The sequence below is a fragment of the Tympanuchus pallidicinctus genome, unplaced genomic scaffold (genome assembly GCF_026119805.1).
Source record: "Tympanuchus pallidicinctus isolate F22 unplaced genomic scaffold, pur_lepc_1.0 scaffold2, whole genome shotgun sequence".
Lineage (NCBI taxonomy): Eukaryota > Metazoa > Chordata > Aves > Galliformes > Phasianidae > Tympanuchus > Tympanuchus pallidicinctus.
In genome coordinates, this window is record NW_026294721.1 from 24,763,507 (window position 1) to 24,780,320 (window position 16,814).

At 40.8% G+C, this 16,814-nt stretch overlaps 1 protein-coding gene across 2 annotated transcripts in view; it reads right to left on the bottom strand.

Moving 5' to 3' along the window:
* LNX1 (ligand of numb-protein X 1) overlaps positions 1–13,724 on the bottom strand; it is a 105,197-nt gene extending 91,473 nt beyond the window's left edge. For both annotated transcript variants that reach the window (XM_052682901.1, XM_052682907.1), the window contains exon 1: positions 13,567–13,724. The gene's annotated coding sequence lies outside the window, so the exon portion shown is untranslated. The remainder of the gene's footprint in view (positions 1–13,566) is intronic.
* Between the last annotated feature and the right edge of the window lie 3,090 nt (positions 13,725–16,814).

Here is a 16,814-nt window from a genome sequence, read left to right on the forward strand (position 1 = left end):
AAGATAATTTTATCTCTAATATTTAAAAACGCTTTAGAATGCTTGATTATGACTCAGGTTAAGAAGATTGTGATAAATAATGCTAATTTGTGACTTGTAATGGCACCAGATTTTTAGGGAGGTTAGATATGAGACAAATATTACTATTAACAGACTTCAAGCTGAAAATCAGAGCTGAAATTTGCCATGATGTTGGTATTTAATTAGCTTTATGTTTCAGGAAATGGTTTGTTTCACAGGTTCATTTTGGGATTTTCACATGCAGACTTTGTCTTCCCTTGCAACACACATCCTCCTACGATGAGCTGTTACAGCAGCATCCTCATTCCAGATGGAGAGCTGGATGTGCAGCTCCATGTTATGGCCAGAAAACCTCTCCCCAAGAGGACAGCTGTGTCTGAACTTCAGGGCTTTTCTGATAGCAGCCAGCTCCAGACTACCATTTCCTTTTGCACACACATGCCTGGTACCTCTCTTTCTCCTCTAAATCCTTTCTGTATGCCATGACTAAGTAATTTCTCACCCTACAGGCAGACTGAGTTCCTGGAGGCATTAGGCAGGTTTCACTCAGAGGGTGAGAGCAAATGGATGCCTGATGGTAATGTGGTGGAATCGCTGGGTTTTGGTGGGCATTTTTGTGTTGTTTGTTGTTGCTGTTGTGGTGCTTTTGTTTTCTTATTTTAATTTAAAAACAAACTAACTTTTTTTTTTCCACTTTCATTTAGGGCCTACCCAAGACTCTGTAGTGATTTCAGTGAGAATTGGCTGGCTTGGCTCTTGGCCAGATCTGTCCTTCATAAAATCATCAGGTGAGAGATTTGCACATCAAAGGTTTACAGTGTTTTGTGCTCAATAGAAGCAGAAAAGCTCTGGACCACTCATCCTGAAGAGGTCTTTTTGTTATATTCCAGGAGTTTGTGAGGGCTACCATAAAACCAGATTATGCCCTCCTATGCTCATTTAGCCCATCTGGAGCAGAAGCTACCTGTCTCAATATCATCGCTGGAAAGGAAACAGCAGAAATCTGACAATCTTTCACATGCTTGTAAAAGGAAAGAGTAGTTTTCTTTCTATATTTTTGAGTTTCCTACCTGTATTTGTGAAGAAAATTAAGACTGAATATTACAACATTTCTAGAGCATTTCACAAAATAAAAATAAAGAAAACCCTGCTGAAACACGTGTCCTCCATATTCAGGTCACTAATAAATTTTAGTCTTCCCTTTCCTTCATCCTATTAGAGACACACAACAGTGACTTTCTGTGTGCATGGTTTTACCTCAAGCTACCAGTGGTATGACAACAAGGACAGGAAGGATCATGTTGGTGTTCCAGTCCCACTGTATTCAGAACTAGGTACTCTGGATACTGCTGCTTCTGCTTCCCAATCCCCTCCACCCTCCTCTGCCTTTTCACTTGCTCAGCTGGAATTTCCTCAGGCAATTTGAACAGGTAAGTATTTTCAGTTGAGACTATAGTGGTTACATGACACAGAGCTGTAGCATTCCACATACCCAAGATGAAGTAGTTTTAGAATTGTCGTGCTTTACCCTAGTTTTACTCATTTGCTGGAGTACCATTAGATTTTCTAGAAAAAGTCTTAGGATTAAGAGAAATGTTTTATTTTCAAGATGTTGTTTTCACTTTGCTTAAGTATTGTCCTTCTTAATGTTGCAAGCTGGCAATGCTCTTGGAAATCTTTGCTGAGAGAGGGTATCCTATAGCAATTAAGGTGTCTCGATGGAGCTACATGAAATGCTCGAGGAAAATGGAGCAAAAATTGTGAAAGACTGAAATATTCATCTCCCACCATCTGCTACACAGGATATATGTTATTTTACTCTTTTTATGTCTGTAATCTCTCTGCGTATAGCAATTTAGAGCTCTGCTCTGTTTTAAAATTGAAAGGTAAAACTTCTCTTCACACTCCATTTACCGGCCAGATGGAGCTACAGTGCCTGTTCCTACTCATTTGCAAGAGTTCGAAGGGAAGAATGTTGGACAGCACACCCATTTAGCTTCTTTATGTAAAAATGTTGATAGGAAACAAGGGGAAAACAGCTGTAAAAGTCTTATTTAAAAAGCAAAAGACGTCTTATGAATGAGAGCCTCTCTCCTTAGCTGCAGTTCAAAAACACCTTCTCAGGGCCAACATTTCTTGCTGAAAAAAGATCTTAGCAACCAACCAGAGGATGCTGTGTGGACTCATAGTGTCATTCACACCGCGGGTGGGACGTTGCAACAGAGCCACAGACTCAAAATCTGGGCAGAAATATCATTAGAATGCAATAATAGGACATCACACAACAATCATGGAAAAAGAAAGTGCGTAACAGCTGAACATAAATCATAGTTAATTGAAGCATCATTATAGAAACTATTGAGACTCACATATTAAAAATACAACTATGTTTTCTTGCTCTCTTCTTTTTAATGGATTTTTTGTTGCAGTTTTTATTTTTAAAGGGCACACTTGGTACTCTAACTACTTTACATTTTGTAGTGTCTTTTGTTGTTTTTTTTTCTGCCTATACTTATTTCATTTTCCTTTGTCCACTGTTTTTAAACCACTTTTTGAGAGTGTGCTAATTCAAGTGAAGACTATTTCTGTCATTTTATCATCAATATTGCCAAAATCCTGTTTAAAATAGTCTCTTTGAGAGTCTATTCAAAAAAAAAAAAAAAAAAGAAAAGAAAAGAAAAGAAAAATTCATTTCTAACTCAAATGCTAGCTAAAGATAGTAACAGGCTGCTTTTTTGGCTAATCTGCCAGCCAAAAGTACAGCTTACCAGGTCCTCTTCAACTAAGTAGTTTTAATAACTTTAATAATCCTTTTGGATTAATTTTTTGCCTTTCTCTCTCTGATTACAGGAAGATCTGCTCTGTTTTGATGTGCGTAACAACCAGCTTTAAGTAAACAACTCCTGTCCAGCCTACGCTTCCTCCTTCCATGGTGTACACTGAGCAGTCAGCTGTGGCTGCAGTCTTACACAGGACAGGAACATGTCCTACACCCTGGATGAGTCCCACACTTTGGATGAGTCCCCACATTCTGGGTGAGGTCCTGGAGGTGCTGAACCAAGGCCACTGGTGAGTGTTATCCAACAGAAGATGAGATGACACCTTTCTGAGGGTAGAGGAGACCAACAACAACAATCTTGCTGTCCTTCCTCCCCTCCAAGTGGTGAAACTTTGATCTTGTCTTAGTTGAGCCAGTGCCAGAGGCTCCGCTCACTGCTGTTAGCTGCTTGTAGAGATGGGGGAAACTCATGCCAAACAAGGTACACAGGCATGAATTGCAGACATAATGCTGGCTGTGAAGCCAGTGATGTCTCACATTGCTCTAGACATCTCTTAGAGGTACTGGAGGGAAAATTACACCAAACACAAATCTTCAGATGCTCATACCACAGTTGGTGTGGGACATAGGCAGACTTCCAAGCTCCCTCTCCTCTCTGAAGAAGTAAATCCATGCAGAATGAGGACTAAAGTAACTATTAGATTTTCTTTCATCAGCTAAGGAAAATACAGTTGACAAATCCTCTCTATTTTTCCCTTGCTTTAGAGGAAAAAGTATAGTGAGAAACTTTTTCTTTAAAAAGTGTCAATTATCTTCAAACACAGCTTTTCTTTTTTTTAATTTACCTCTTCACTGCTATCATGAGATGCAGGAAAAATCCACTTCAGAATGCCTTGGCTTGCTAAAGACAGCCTTTTGAACTAAGCCACCACATGTTCAGGAGGAAAAGTAAAGCTGTCATGGAACATGTCCCACAGACTCATAAAAAATTGTACTCATTAACAAAGATTAAAAAAAAAAAAAAAAAAGCTGAAGTGTGACATTTACAAGAAGGAAAAAAAGTGCCAAGAGTAGTTCAGATCTTAAGGAAAAACCGTAAGAGCAGAAAGACCATGAATGGTATTTTTTCAGCTTTCTGAAGAAAAAAATCCTGAAATATCTGTTCCTTGAAAAGTCTCTAACTTAAGTAAGTACAGAAGAGATTCCTGGGAGGAGGAAGAATTCTGGGAGCAGCTGTAGGTTACACTTCCACCAGAACTGGTGCAGAGGACATCCCCCTCTCCAGCCCCAGCTCACCCATCACCAGAGAGTACAAGCGAGTCACAGCTGTATTGCATTTCAGTTATTGAAGGGGAAGAATAGTGTTTGGCCTATGCATGGAAAATGTCAGCTGTGTAGCACAGTACCAGCAAGGTGGTACAGCACAGACGTACACTACAAAACCATCCCAGCTTCTTTCAGTCTGGTTTCTTGTCCATGCTTCCTCAGAGAGACAAAGTGCCACCTTTCTGCCAAGGGTGATACAGCTCAGATGTCTCTTGCCTTATGGATACAAGGCGGTAATTTCCCTACCCCAAGGAAGACTTTGAGATGTAGCATTGCTTGGCTTCTCATACAGAATAGCTTTACATGACCACCACACCTAGGAGAGACTTAAGCCACACTTTGTATAGGCATCCCAGATTCTTCTGTGTCTTTGGCATCTTTACAAAGTAACTAATAAAAGCACTGGCAAAACTGAAGGCAAATGGCAGCCACAAAGTTTGGAGGAAACACGGCTACAGTTTTCAGAAGAGGAATGACTTTTCCTTCTCACTGTATTTCCTGTGAGATCCTGCTCCATAACCAAGCACTAAATCTCAATGTAATTGCATTTCTTTCTTTCTTTTTTTTTTTTTTTTTTTTTCCTCCAGACTGTGGCAAAACTTAGCTTAAATTAGCTTGGATAGTGTTACCTGAATTTATATTTCATTGCCCAAGTTAGTCTGAATGCTACATGGGATAGAAGAAAGCCATATGTAATAGTGGAAAACATAGTAATGTGTGTTAGAGATTTTTCTAGAAGTGGGAGTTCATTCACGGAGCCAAGAAATAGAGCTCAGACTGTACATGTACGTATAGGGAAATAATAACAAAACACAGAAAGCATTTTAAGGAGCCAATGATTGTGCTTGACGGATGCATGTGAATTCTGTGATTCTGTGTAATACAGATAATCTACATTTGGGAGACAAGTCTTGATTTGAAATCGATTTGCAAAGGCTGCACAGAAGGTTGCAGGCACCCAGGTTTGTAAAATGGGTAAGAAATATCCAGACTCACATTATTCTGGATCATGAAAATCAGCTTACTTCACACGAAGAACAGCAAGTAGCCTGTGTACAACATTTTACCGAGATGTGACAAAGCAGTGCAAATGGTGTGAGATGTGAGCATACGCTGAAACTACTCACATTCTTCTCTCCCCACCACACAGAGGGCAATTGGAATTTACAATTTACAACTGGCAGACTGCTTACATGTTCTCCCAGTCTGCTAACCGTTGTCTTGATTTGTACTGTTTTTCCTAACATCTCCGTTCCCTCACTAGGCTTTGTTGTGGGCAAGGTTATGTACTTGGCAAGGCTTCCCATATGGAATGGTTTAATAGCTCTAGGATATCAATGCAATCACTGGGGGCTGCAACAGATGGGGCTTGGTCGGACAAGGAGCCAGTTATCGTGGGTGTTTTTATAATTGTTTTATGCAGATCTTCTATCACCATATGAAGGTAAAGCAGATGAGAAATCTTCAGGGATGGAGAGGCTAGCTAGCATTGATGTGCTGGCTGAAAGAAATAGCGAGTAACTAAGAGCAAACTTTTAATGAATAACCTTCATGGCTGCATTTGTGTTTCCATTATTGACCAGCCTGCAAGCTCTGCTAAGCCGCTGATCTTGCTATCAGCCAAAGGTGGCCACTAAATCTCCAGGCTGTGGCTGACTCTGCCAGTCAGGCAGGGACAAGCACTCCTTCTCCTTCAGCTTTTTCAGTGCTGGGTCCACTTTCTCCATCCAACTCCACCCCAGGAAATTCAACTATGTTATGTAAGAACATGCATCTTCATGTCAGTATGTGGTCAGAGAAATGTGTCTATATCACAGCTCCAAACCCCAAGTGAAAGCACTGCCTCCTCAATTACAGTTTGCACTCTTTAAAAGCAGTTGGAAATTGTTCACTGTTTGCAGGCATGTTTCAGTCACTTTCTAGGGGCAGGTCAGGCTCTGGCTTGCTCTGTAGGGAAAAGGCTATTTATGGGACTTCAGACTGTATTTCTCTATGGGAAACTGCTATCCCCTATCCCCAGCTGCAAAACCACACACAGAGAGAGGCAGAAGGTAGCAACAAGCACTGCTGAAAATTGCCCTGCTGGGATGAAGTCACCCCACAACTTCTGATTTTCATGGTAGGCTGGTGGGACATGCCAGGCAACAGCAGTCAGAGAGTGGGGGACTAACCTGAATAAGCAGGGAGGCGATGTGAAATGGGAATTCTGGAGCCCTCCCCAGCTCAGTGCAGAGGAAAGCCTACCTTCTGCCCTTCCACAGATTCAGCTTATCTCAAATATAATGGAGCCACAGATCTCCTGCTCACGGGGTCAAAGAGCAAAGGAGAGGGCAGAGACTGGACCAGTAACAAAACAAAAATCAACTGGAACAAAGAAGGGCATTTAGATGAGGGAAAGAAGAAGGAACTGTGTAAAAGCAATGGCATTTCTGATGGAACAAAAAGCATATTTGCTAAAAGCCAAGCACTGGATCCAGAAAGGAGATTTGAATCATCCCTTTGGATCTATTCCACTTTTAATAAAACATTAACTATTCATTGAGAACACACGTGTGTGTATGAATCAGTAGCCTGGCGGGTCTTCTTCAGATAGATGAGAGTTCCTGAGCACCAGTCTCTCTTCTATTAAACGTTAATTGTTTATACAAAGTCGAACAACTTCAAGAGGAGAGACTGAGAGCCTCCTGATTGCCTGCATGGCTGAAGTAGTGACAGGAGACCCAGGGAAGTTCCTCAGCTGATCCATCACTCACTGCAGAGAACACACATACCTCTTCCTTCATTTTTCTTCAAAGTTCTCCAAGAAGAAATATATGTTGTTGTTTTTTGTTGTTGTTGTTGCTGCTGTTAGAAAAGTTTAGAAGACAGAATCTAAAAAACAGTGCTCTCCAGCTTGAACTTTTGGATTTTTCCAGCTGCAAAGCAGCCCCAGCCCTGATCCGGGGAAAGGAGCCCTTTCCAGCTCCAGCTCTCCTTGTGGTCCCCCTCTGCTGCCCCATACCTGCAAGAACATTTGTGTTCTCACTTGTAACGTGACTAACTGACTGTATACAGTATGGCAATGATGGGATTTGTGCAAGCACTGCTGAAAACAGCACTGCTAATGATAGCAGGGAATGACTCCTCATAACAGTCAGCCACCTCAATCAAGATTTGCTATGGCCATGAACTCCAGAGATAGCAAGCACGCTTTGATTAAACACTATTTAAAAAGAACAGAGCAGAGAGTTGAGAAGGAAATAAGTGTGACAGCCCCAGGAGTGGAAGACATGGACCCAAGAAGTGGGGACCACTGTTGTTGCTCCCATGGGAGACTTGACTTCCAGCACATAGGTGATCTCAAAGTCCCCAGCCCTTAGGAAACCACTCTGCACTTGACCATTCCCACCTGCTTTGCAAAGAATTATATAGGCACCTCAGAGAGACAGGACTGCACTGACATAGCCTAGATACTGACTTGAAGGTTGCAGGTTCACAGGAACAGGCAGGGGCAACAAGACCATGCAGATTATTTGCAGACTGAGATGAAAAGCACCAGATGGAGTGGTTTCCTGTTGTATTGGAGCTCTTCCCCCCACACTGCACAGTACCAGTGTCATCTGGATGCTTCACATTCCTTTCCAATTCAACAAATTCAACATTGTGAGTCATCCAAGTGGACGGCTGAGCTAGATTAAATGCACGGCATGCCTTGCTAAGATAATTAAAAAATTAGTAGAAAGAAGCTTACACCAGGCCCAAGGAATTGCCCAGCACAGCTTGGCTACACTGAAAGTAGCAGCAATTTCCACACAAATCATTGTGCTGGAAGGCCTCCATTAGTCCTGAGCAAATCAAACCCAGGCAGCAACAGCACAGGAGATATAGCAACAGAAATATTTTGAGGATTGAGCTCTTCCTAGAAAACAGTTTTCATTCCTTCAGTTACTGTCTTCTATGGGAATGACAGATGTGCTTGATGAGTATATGTCTCTAAAAATTTTTCTGAACGAAAGCAGGCTTAAACCTGCTTTGACTTGGAACAGAACCAGTGCAGGGCTGAGGTTGATAAGGAACTCTGAGATCATCTGCCCCAACTTCCCCAGTACAGGGACACACAGAGCAGGTGCCAAGTCCATGTCTGATGGCTTTTGGTATCTCCAAGGAGGAGTCTCCACAGCCTCTGAACAACTTGTCCCAGTGCTCTGTCACCCACACAGTGTTTCCTGATGATCAGGAACATGCTGCTGAGATTTATTTGGGACCAAAAATTCTAGCACTAAGAGCAAACTACTGTAATGAATTTTCCCAGATTTCAGAACTAGACTGGAACATTTGCAAGAATTGATGAGAAAACACCAGTCTGACAACACTGAGAAATACAGGCTGAGCCAGTTCTGTGACTGTGTCTACTTCAGACACATACTAAACAGAACAAAAGCACATGAAAGAAAACAGAAGTTATATACAGACTCCAAATACCCATCAATGCACACATTCTACAATTCTATATACAGGAACACAAATAGTGCATGTGTATATGGGATATATAGATATTGATATGTCTTCTCCCATCTTTCTCTTCTACAGCAAAAGCAAAAGCAGCTCCTTTCTCCAAAACAAGAGACCTTTGTTTAGAGGATATGGAGCAGACTTAGCAGTCTGGCTAAGTCTCAGGCACTTGTGTAAAATTACACAGATGCTACACAAAAAATCTTTAAGGAAAATAAAATATTTGCAATTAAGTAATGGATTACACTTGTATAAAAACAGAATACTCAAAACAAACCCTAAAAAACATATCAAAGTACATCTAATTTATTCATAGCATCCGAGGAAAGCTGCAATTACTATACAGAAAAACAAAAAAATCCAGGTTCCTTGGAAGCTGACTGCTAAAATCATTAAGGCTTCCTGGAATAACAACATATTCCCTTGTGCTTTAGCTAGACCTGTCAACAGCAGGAGCCCTGAGGAATCTCCCATGCTTGCTGGTTACCACTCGTCTTCAGGGTCCTTACATCATGTCGCAATGCTCATCCCTAAGCCAAGAACAGCTGGCGGTGCTTCCTCTGGAGCCCACCAGGACTGCTCCTGAAACGACCCCACAGCTGCATGGGGCAGACGGGCAGCTGCATGAGGTAGCTGCCTTGGGCATATGGGCCTCTCCTTGGGACATGGTTATCCCTCTGTCTCCTTCTCCCTGTTGGATATGTCCACTTCTTCTTTGTCTTAATGCACTCTCTCCTAAACGTCCTCTGTCTCTCGTTTACCATCTTTGCTCATGTATCTGACATCTCCATTTACTTCCACTTCCCTCTCATCCACAGCCACCCAAGCCAATCACCTCCCCTGTGGAGGGAGGGAATGGATCAGGCCCAGCAAGATACTTGCACATTGCAGAACATGCACACAGCCAGGGAAACAGTTGAAACATGAGATAATTCACAAAAATCAAACACTTGAGGGCTCTGTGTCAGCACAGTTGGCCTAGACCTGACTGTTTGCATTTACACTTGCAGAGCTGTTTCAACACACCTGGGTGATGACCTCTTTGTAACGCTATGCATTTCTTATAGTCATTAAGAAATGCATGCAAAGTATTAATTCATGTAATAAAAATTTAATTATCTGAATTAATGAATTGCGATTAATTATAATTAAATGCAATAACATTTAAATTAAAATATTAATATAACATTTTAATTAAAATGTTAATTCTAATCAAGCAAAAAATCTGCCTTAATATTTTCAAATGCATTTTATTTTTGCTTTATAGGTTTCAGAAACACTGGCCAAAAGACTCTGTTAGAAGGTTATGTTTACGAACTGAAAGATAAGAGATAGTGCTCAACAGTTTTATTTATTCTTCAATCTTCCTAGGACAATGACTTGAATGGAAATGTAACCTTATGGTTTTTTTAATAAAAATGAACATCTGCAAATTATTTTTCTAACTGCTGAATTGATTCTATTGCAACCTCATTATAAATGTTATTTTTGTTAGTAAAAGTACGAGGACAGAGCATTGTCTTTGGGTAATGGTACCCTCTATATTTTTTTCCTACTATCTTTTAGGGAAGAAAAAACATCATAGCAACCATTTCAGTAGACCTCTTGGATATTTGACTGATGCTAAGCAGTCATGTGTTGATCTTCTGAAGCACAAGCTATGGATGAAGTTGCAGAAGAATGATGGAACCAACCTTGCAAACACTTTTCAGAACAACTTGGATCCACTACTAAATCTAAGCTTATGAGACGGGTCCTATCTTTACAATGAGATAAGGTAGGTAAATGCAGGCTAAGTAAATTTTTATTCGTGAACAGTTTTGAAACAACTTTGAGCAAGTAAACACAGTCAAAGCAAATGTTTTTCATCTCCACAGATTTTTGCTTTTGAGAGAATATTTCCCTCCTGTTCAGCTGGTTCTGAGGAGAAACAGAGAGCATTCTGCTCTTGGCTTTGCTTCTATACTGTCACAAGGCTCTCAGGATAGAAAATTAGAAGTAATATTTATATCTTAGAAATGAGAATCTGACTCCAGTGGTCCAAAGCCTGGCAATAATGTCTGAAAAAATCAGGCATATAATCTGTTTGAGAGGGTTTGGTTTCAGATGCTGAAAGATGAACACGTGATTGACCAACTGAAATTACTTTTGCCTGTAAGCACAAAGGAGGATAACATTATTGTCCAATTTTTGAGCTACTTTACTGGCACTTCACAAATCAAGTGGTCACACAGGTGTAAAGTAAGGAAGAACTAGAAATAACATGCAAATTTATGGTTATTTCATTTGGTGTTAGGATCTCATGATGTATTTTTCTAGAAGCTTTTCATAGTCTAGGCAACAAGATTATATATATACATGATTAAGAACAAGTTTGTGTTGACATAAAATATATTCATCCTAAGCAGTCACAATATGCAAGCAATGGGCAGACAGTGGGCAATGAAAGAAATAACAGAAAAGGAAGCAAAGAAAAGCCTTTCTCAACAGTGATACTTCTTACATGGAAAGCACTCTGCTTACCTACAAACAGAAATCTGGCAGATCTCTAAGCCAAACATTTGAACCTTTAGCTAATAATCACTCAACCAGGACTTTGTGTAAGCTTCTTTTCTCTGTTCCTGGCTTTTATCTGTTGTGTCTTTGTGTGAATACATGCATGCATATATGGACTAACTGTATTATAGCGTTCTCAGCTCTCTCTATTGGCTTTGAAAACAAATGTATCTTCATTTTGGGATGGTTGTCACACGCATTGTCTTCACTTTTTGTCATGGGCATAAAGAAAGCAGGTAGCCAGGAAAGCAGGTTGTGCAAATTTTAGAAAGATGCGTGTTACACACAGCCAGCTCCTACTATGCTATATTGAATCAGGAAGCCTGGTAACACACTTTCTCCCAAAGAAAGATGTAAAACACTTAAACAGTTGTGGCTTTTTTCCTTCCAAGGCTGACTTTAGGCATAAATGAAAGCAGCACTGGGTTGTTTCCACCTCTAAAAGAAGAGTGGCTTGTGCTGGCCTGCCAGATCTGCTCATATAGGCTCACATAGAGAGGTCCAGGGATCTCTATCTGAACTCTCTGAAATACACCAAAGATTAACACTCAACCTGTAAAAACAGGAGCAAAACAACATCATTTCCCTGAAGCCTTAGCAGGATCTATAGTTGCAACTGGCAAAGACTTGTGCTAATGTGAAACAGCACAGGGAACTGATTTAACAAGTAAATTAAGTATTTTCTACACCTTGTATATATGCGAGTCTCTTTCCCCCAGGCAATGCTGTCAATGAATGCAATTGCAGTTCTGTCATGGCAGCCTCACATTCAAAAGGACCTTTGTCAGGGAGAAAATGTCAGGGTTTTCGGGCAAACTGTAACAGCAGGTCAGTGCCTGTGAGCCCTCAGACTAATTACTGGCAAAACAGCATTTGAAGATTTAGCTCTAGTTTGCACTTTGCTTGTTCTCTGCCCATTAGTAAGTAGCTAAATAGAGTTAATAGGCGACTTGCAAGGTCGCTACAATAACTTTTGCAACAAAGTCTGGTGAATTCTTGCACATGGCACCAAATGAATGAACCTGACTGCTGTGAAGTGTACAGCTTCAGCTCCTTCGCACAGCTTCTCAGATTCTCTCTGTGCAGAACTACTTATTGAACTACATATGTTGAGCCCCACGGCTCAACAGTCAATATTCATTTGAAATGCTTTGTATTTAGGACTTGAACTTTTGGGTGAAAACAGGTAGGCTAGAAAGAGAAAAATATTGACTTTTGCTAATAATTAGGAGCTGATATTTTCCCCCCAAATTTATGCATTTGAAACCAATCATTGTTCAGCAACACAACCATGCTCCATGAGATTTCTTTCTACAAACACTCAGATATTTCAGGTTAATATTTTCAGCACTTCTCTCTGGTGCACATGGATTTGTCAGGAAAAAAATGTAAACTGTGATTCCTACATGGTGTTAACCAATTCAACCAGCGTCATAATTATGCAATTAGTAATCTATTGTGCTTGAGTCAGTCCTAAATAATGTGACAATTTGTAGCTTGTTTGGGTAGTTTGCATAATTAACCCAACACATGTTTTAAATTTTATCTTTTCTCATGAAGTTGCAACAATCTGTAAACGAATAATTTCTGAATGAAGACCAAAAATTCTCAAATATGTTTATTAAATCGTTGGCAGAAAATTCTCACAAAAAATCAACAAAGGAAAAAAATCACCCTGGCTTTGCCTGTATCAGTCTCTAAAGTAGTCAAAACCTCCCAGAAAAGAGATGTTCAAGTCGCAAAGAAAATGTTGGCAAATGGCTCTGCAGAGGTGGCATGAAACATTACCAATTATTTAAAGAAGAAAATGTTCATCTATGGATATAATCAGATATTAAGTATTTTTTTCCCCATTTATTTATTTATTTGTTTGTTTATTTTTATTTCTAAAGGAAATAGCAGAACTACAAGAAGCACCAGGAGATGGGATGAAGATTTATCAAATCATGAAAGACATAGGGAAAGCAAACACAGGATGATTATCCCCTTTTCCTTAGCACAGAGGAAGTAGTCAGGAATCAATCAAGTTACCAAGGAGCAGGCTTAAATTCACCACAAGGAAATACATTTCCAACCACTCCAAATGGTCCAAAGCCCACCTTGATTAAAAAAAATAATTAAATGATCAGTGCCACAATGTTTTAATCTTCTATTTTACTTAAACATAACAGATGATATGCAACTTGTGGCTCAGGTTTTCCAAACCTGGAGAGGTTCCTGAAAGTCTTTCAGATACTCCATGCACTATTGCTTTTACCCTTCCAATAGTTTTTGGTACTGCCCATATCTGAACATAAGGTATCAGGCTGTATGGACCATTACGGAGAGCTCTTGAGAGTGACAGCCCTGATGTAGGCACTGTTATAATTACAGGCTTTAGCAGTAGAACTTACCCTGTCTGGAGAAGAATACAAAGCCAAGCTAACACGGAGACCTCAGAGCTGCATCTCCAGTAGACCTATTCCTCACAATGTTGCTGAAAGAGTTTTATAGCACAGACTTAGTCCGTGTTTCCATGGTCATGGTAATGTGAAAGAGCTACCAACTAATGTAAGCTGGCACCCATATATTCAGAAGAGAGTTGACCTACAAGCTTGTCCTTGCCTTATAAGTGAGTTCATCCAAAATAAGAACAGAAACAGTATTATGCATTTCTAAGTGATCACAACTAACATTTCATGTGTGGAACTCGTCATTCCCTAACTATTTGATCAGACTTGAAAAAGAGCTTGAGCTCAAATAAAAATCCATTCAGTCCATTTGTTCTACAGACAGCAGCCACCAGCCATGAATTAATTTTGTGAGCTCTAACTGAAGTCCTTTATTTAAATAAGCCATGAAACACATTCTCCAAACCACAGAAGCAGTCACATAGGAATCAAACATGCTTGCTCCTACACTACCACAGCAGCCTGTTTTTGCCTGCAGACTCCTTTGTGCAATGAGAGAAGTCTGCACATGAGAGAAGTGGCTATGCTTGCACATGAGTACCTTGTTCTCCAAAATATTAGAACTAACCACTTGGTTTTGTGGTGAACTCTGTAGAGTTAATTGGAAATAAAAAGACTGAGCCTCTCTCAAGACCTTCTAGGAAGTTCTTCATTTAAAATGCCTTATTTTGTTGTTTACTTAAAGAGTTTTTAAGAAGATAGTGCCTTATCTGAAAGAGCTTGATAATGAAAGTTCTTTTAACCAATTCCTTCAATCAACTGCAAACATATTCCAGCTTATCTAGTCAATGGATTCCACACTTGGGTTGCAAAACCCAGTGCCGAAATGTAAAAAAATAACAATAATAAAAAAAAATCAATGCACCATATAAAAAGTATCTCAGGAGCAAGGTAAGCAGCTCATGAGTGCTAAACACTGTCATGCACCATATGGTACGGTTCTTTAAGTCTGCACAGAGCACTTACATAGTGTTGGTTAATCTCCAGAGTGCAATATAAAAGCAAAGTTGTCCAAGTACTGCCAGGCACAGTAAGGAAAGCAGCAGCCAGAGACCTTGCTCACAGGCATACATACACATCAATGTCAGTGCTGCCCTGGTTTCTTCCTGCCAGCCTTCATAATTCCACTATTTTCCTCATACAGGAGGTTAGGAGAAAGCAAACACCACTACACACCTTTGTGCACCCATGAGCTGCATAAGCAGTGCCACAGGGTGCAGGAGAACAAAGCTTGGGCTCTGTAGAGAAGCCTGAGCTGCTTTCAGACAGATTGGGGTACAAGGTGGAAAAAGCTCCTCAGAAAAGCACTCTATTGCATGCACAAGGGAGCAGTAGAAAGTATGGTGTGACAGCGTGGAATTAGATATACCCAGTGCCTCCTACAAACATATTTGCTCTTGGGCACGAATTAATTTCACCAAGAGTCACAAAATCCCCATAGCAAGCAGTAGAATGATGGTGCCATTGAGATTTATGGGTACTTTATTCCTTAACTGCCTTCCTTCTTCTAACTCCAGGCTGGATTTTGACCTCAGTAGGGTGTGCTGTTTCTGCTGACAGCATAGAAACCCATGCACAGAAAATGTCACACTGAGCTGAAAAGAGGCCGCACTTCTCCAGCACTTGCTTACATAGATTTTGTTTATATTTTTTCCAAAATACCACATCAAAGGATGCACATTTTTCTTCTTTGCTAAGAAAGGGCAGGATGAGGTGGAAACTTACTTTGAGGACTCTACCACAAACCAGTTTGATGGGAGCTTCCTGCCTCCTTGGTTTAGCTCATGGAATAACAACCTCTAAGGCCACCACATCATCCCTTCCAAAGAGCTTCACAGTAGGTTTGCCAGGCACTCCAAACAAAGATTCTTCCCTTATTCTCCTTTTCTTTTCTTAAAAGCTGAGCATCTATCCACTTCAGTCCAGGACTTCATGCCTACACCCTTCCAGGCATTCGGTAGATACCCTAGCTCCACAGGACTGATCTGCAGCACTCTAGCAGGACTCTATGCTACCAAAATCCAGCTGGGTTAGGTTTCAAAGCAGGATAGAATAGTACCAACAACAACTACAACAAAAAATCCTGCAGAAGCTGGCAATAAATTATAAGGTCACATAAGGAAAGGGTCCTGCAAAGAAGAGCAGTTCAATTTCCTGTGTGGGTAAGTGCATGAAAAAAGCTGGGGGAAGATTCCTGAAAGAAACTAATGGTACAAGTAAATGTCAAGCTGGTTCAGAAACTTGTCGTTGCTGTCCATGTTGTCTCTATGTCTTTAAAACTATGGCAGTCCTTCAGCAGACAAGGAATCAAAATTAAGCTCCATCTCCAACAAGACGAAAAGGGTGGCTGCCACCAGCCTGCAAGGCTGGCCCTTCGGTTATTTTTAGCCAGCACTGCATTGCTGGTGGATATAACATTATAAATAAATCAGCAGACTTTTCTAGCAAAGAGTTTCCAGGAGTGAGCTGCTTTGCCTTTGTGACCATGCAGGATGTGACCCTGCTGCTGCACCAGCACACTTTGGACAAGCCCAGGCACTGTCACCACTGCAGTACCACGCGGGTCCCCACCATGCCCAGCCAGTGGGACTGGCTCTGCTGGCATGGCCAGGATCTAGGGGCAGAGCCCCTTGCCTGTGCATTCCTGAAGCAGGAGCTGCCTTAGCTTGCAGCCATCCCAGCCAGGCAGCACAGTGCTGCCCTGCCACTTGCAGCCAGCCACAGCCAGCACCCTGCATGCCTTGTGCAGGATTTCTCCCGTGAGCTAACAGAGGCTGAATCAACACAGTTATTTTTTATATTTCACAAATCATTTACATAACCAAAATAAAATAAATCTTATATGGAGGAATCTTCTGCAAAGGGTGAAATCTCTAGTTGGTTCACAGCAGTGAAATCCATGGAGCTAAGCCAAATTAGGCCAGCTGAGTTTCTGTTTCTTCATGTTTAAAGATGGAGGTAACGACCTGATCCAGAACTTTATGATACAAAAACACTTTGTAATGCAAAACAGACCAACACCATGCAACTGTTCCCAACATTGTTCTTATTTCCAAAGCAGACATTTAGAAGAGTGCAGCACAGCAGTGTGACTTCAGAAACCTTTATGAGAAGAAAACACAAACAGAAAATAACCATTAATGTCTAGGGTAATTTCCAAAACCTCTTTGGTAATTTCCTCTCCCCTCCTT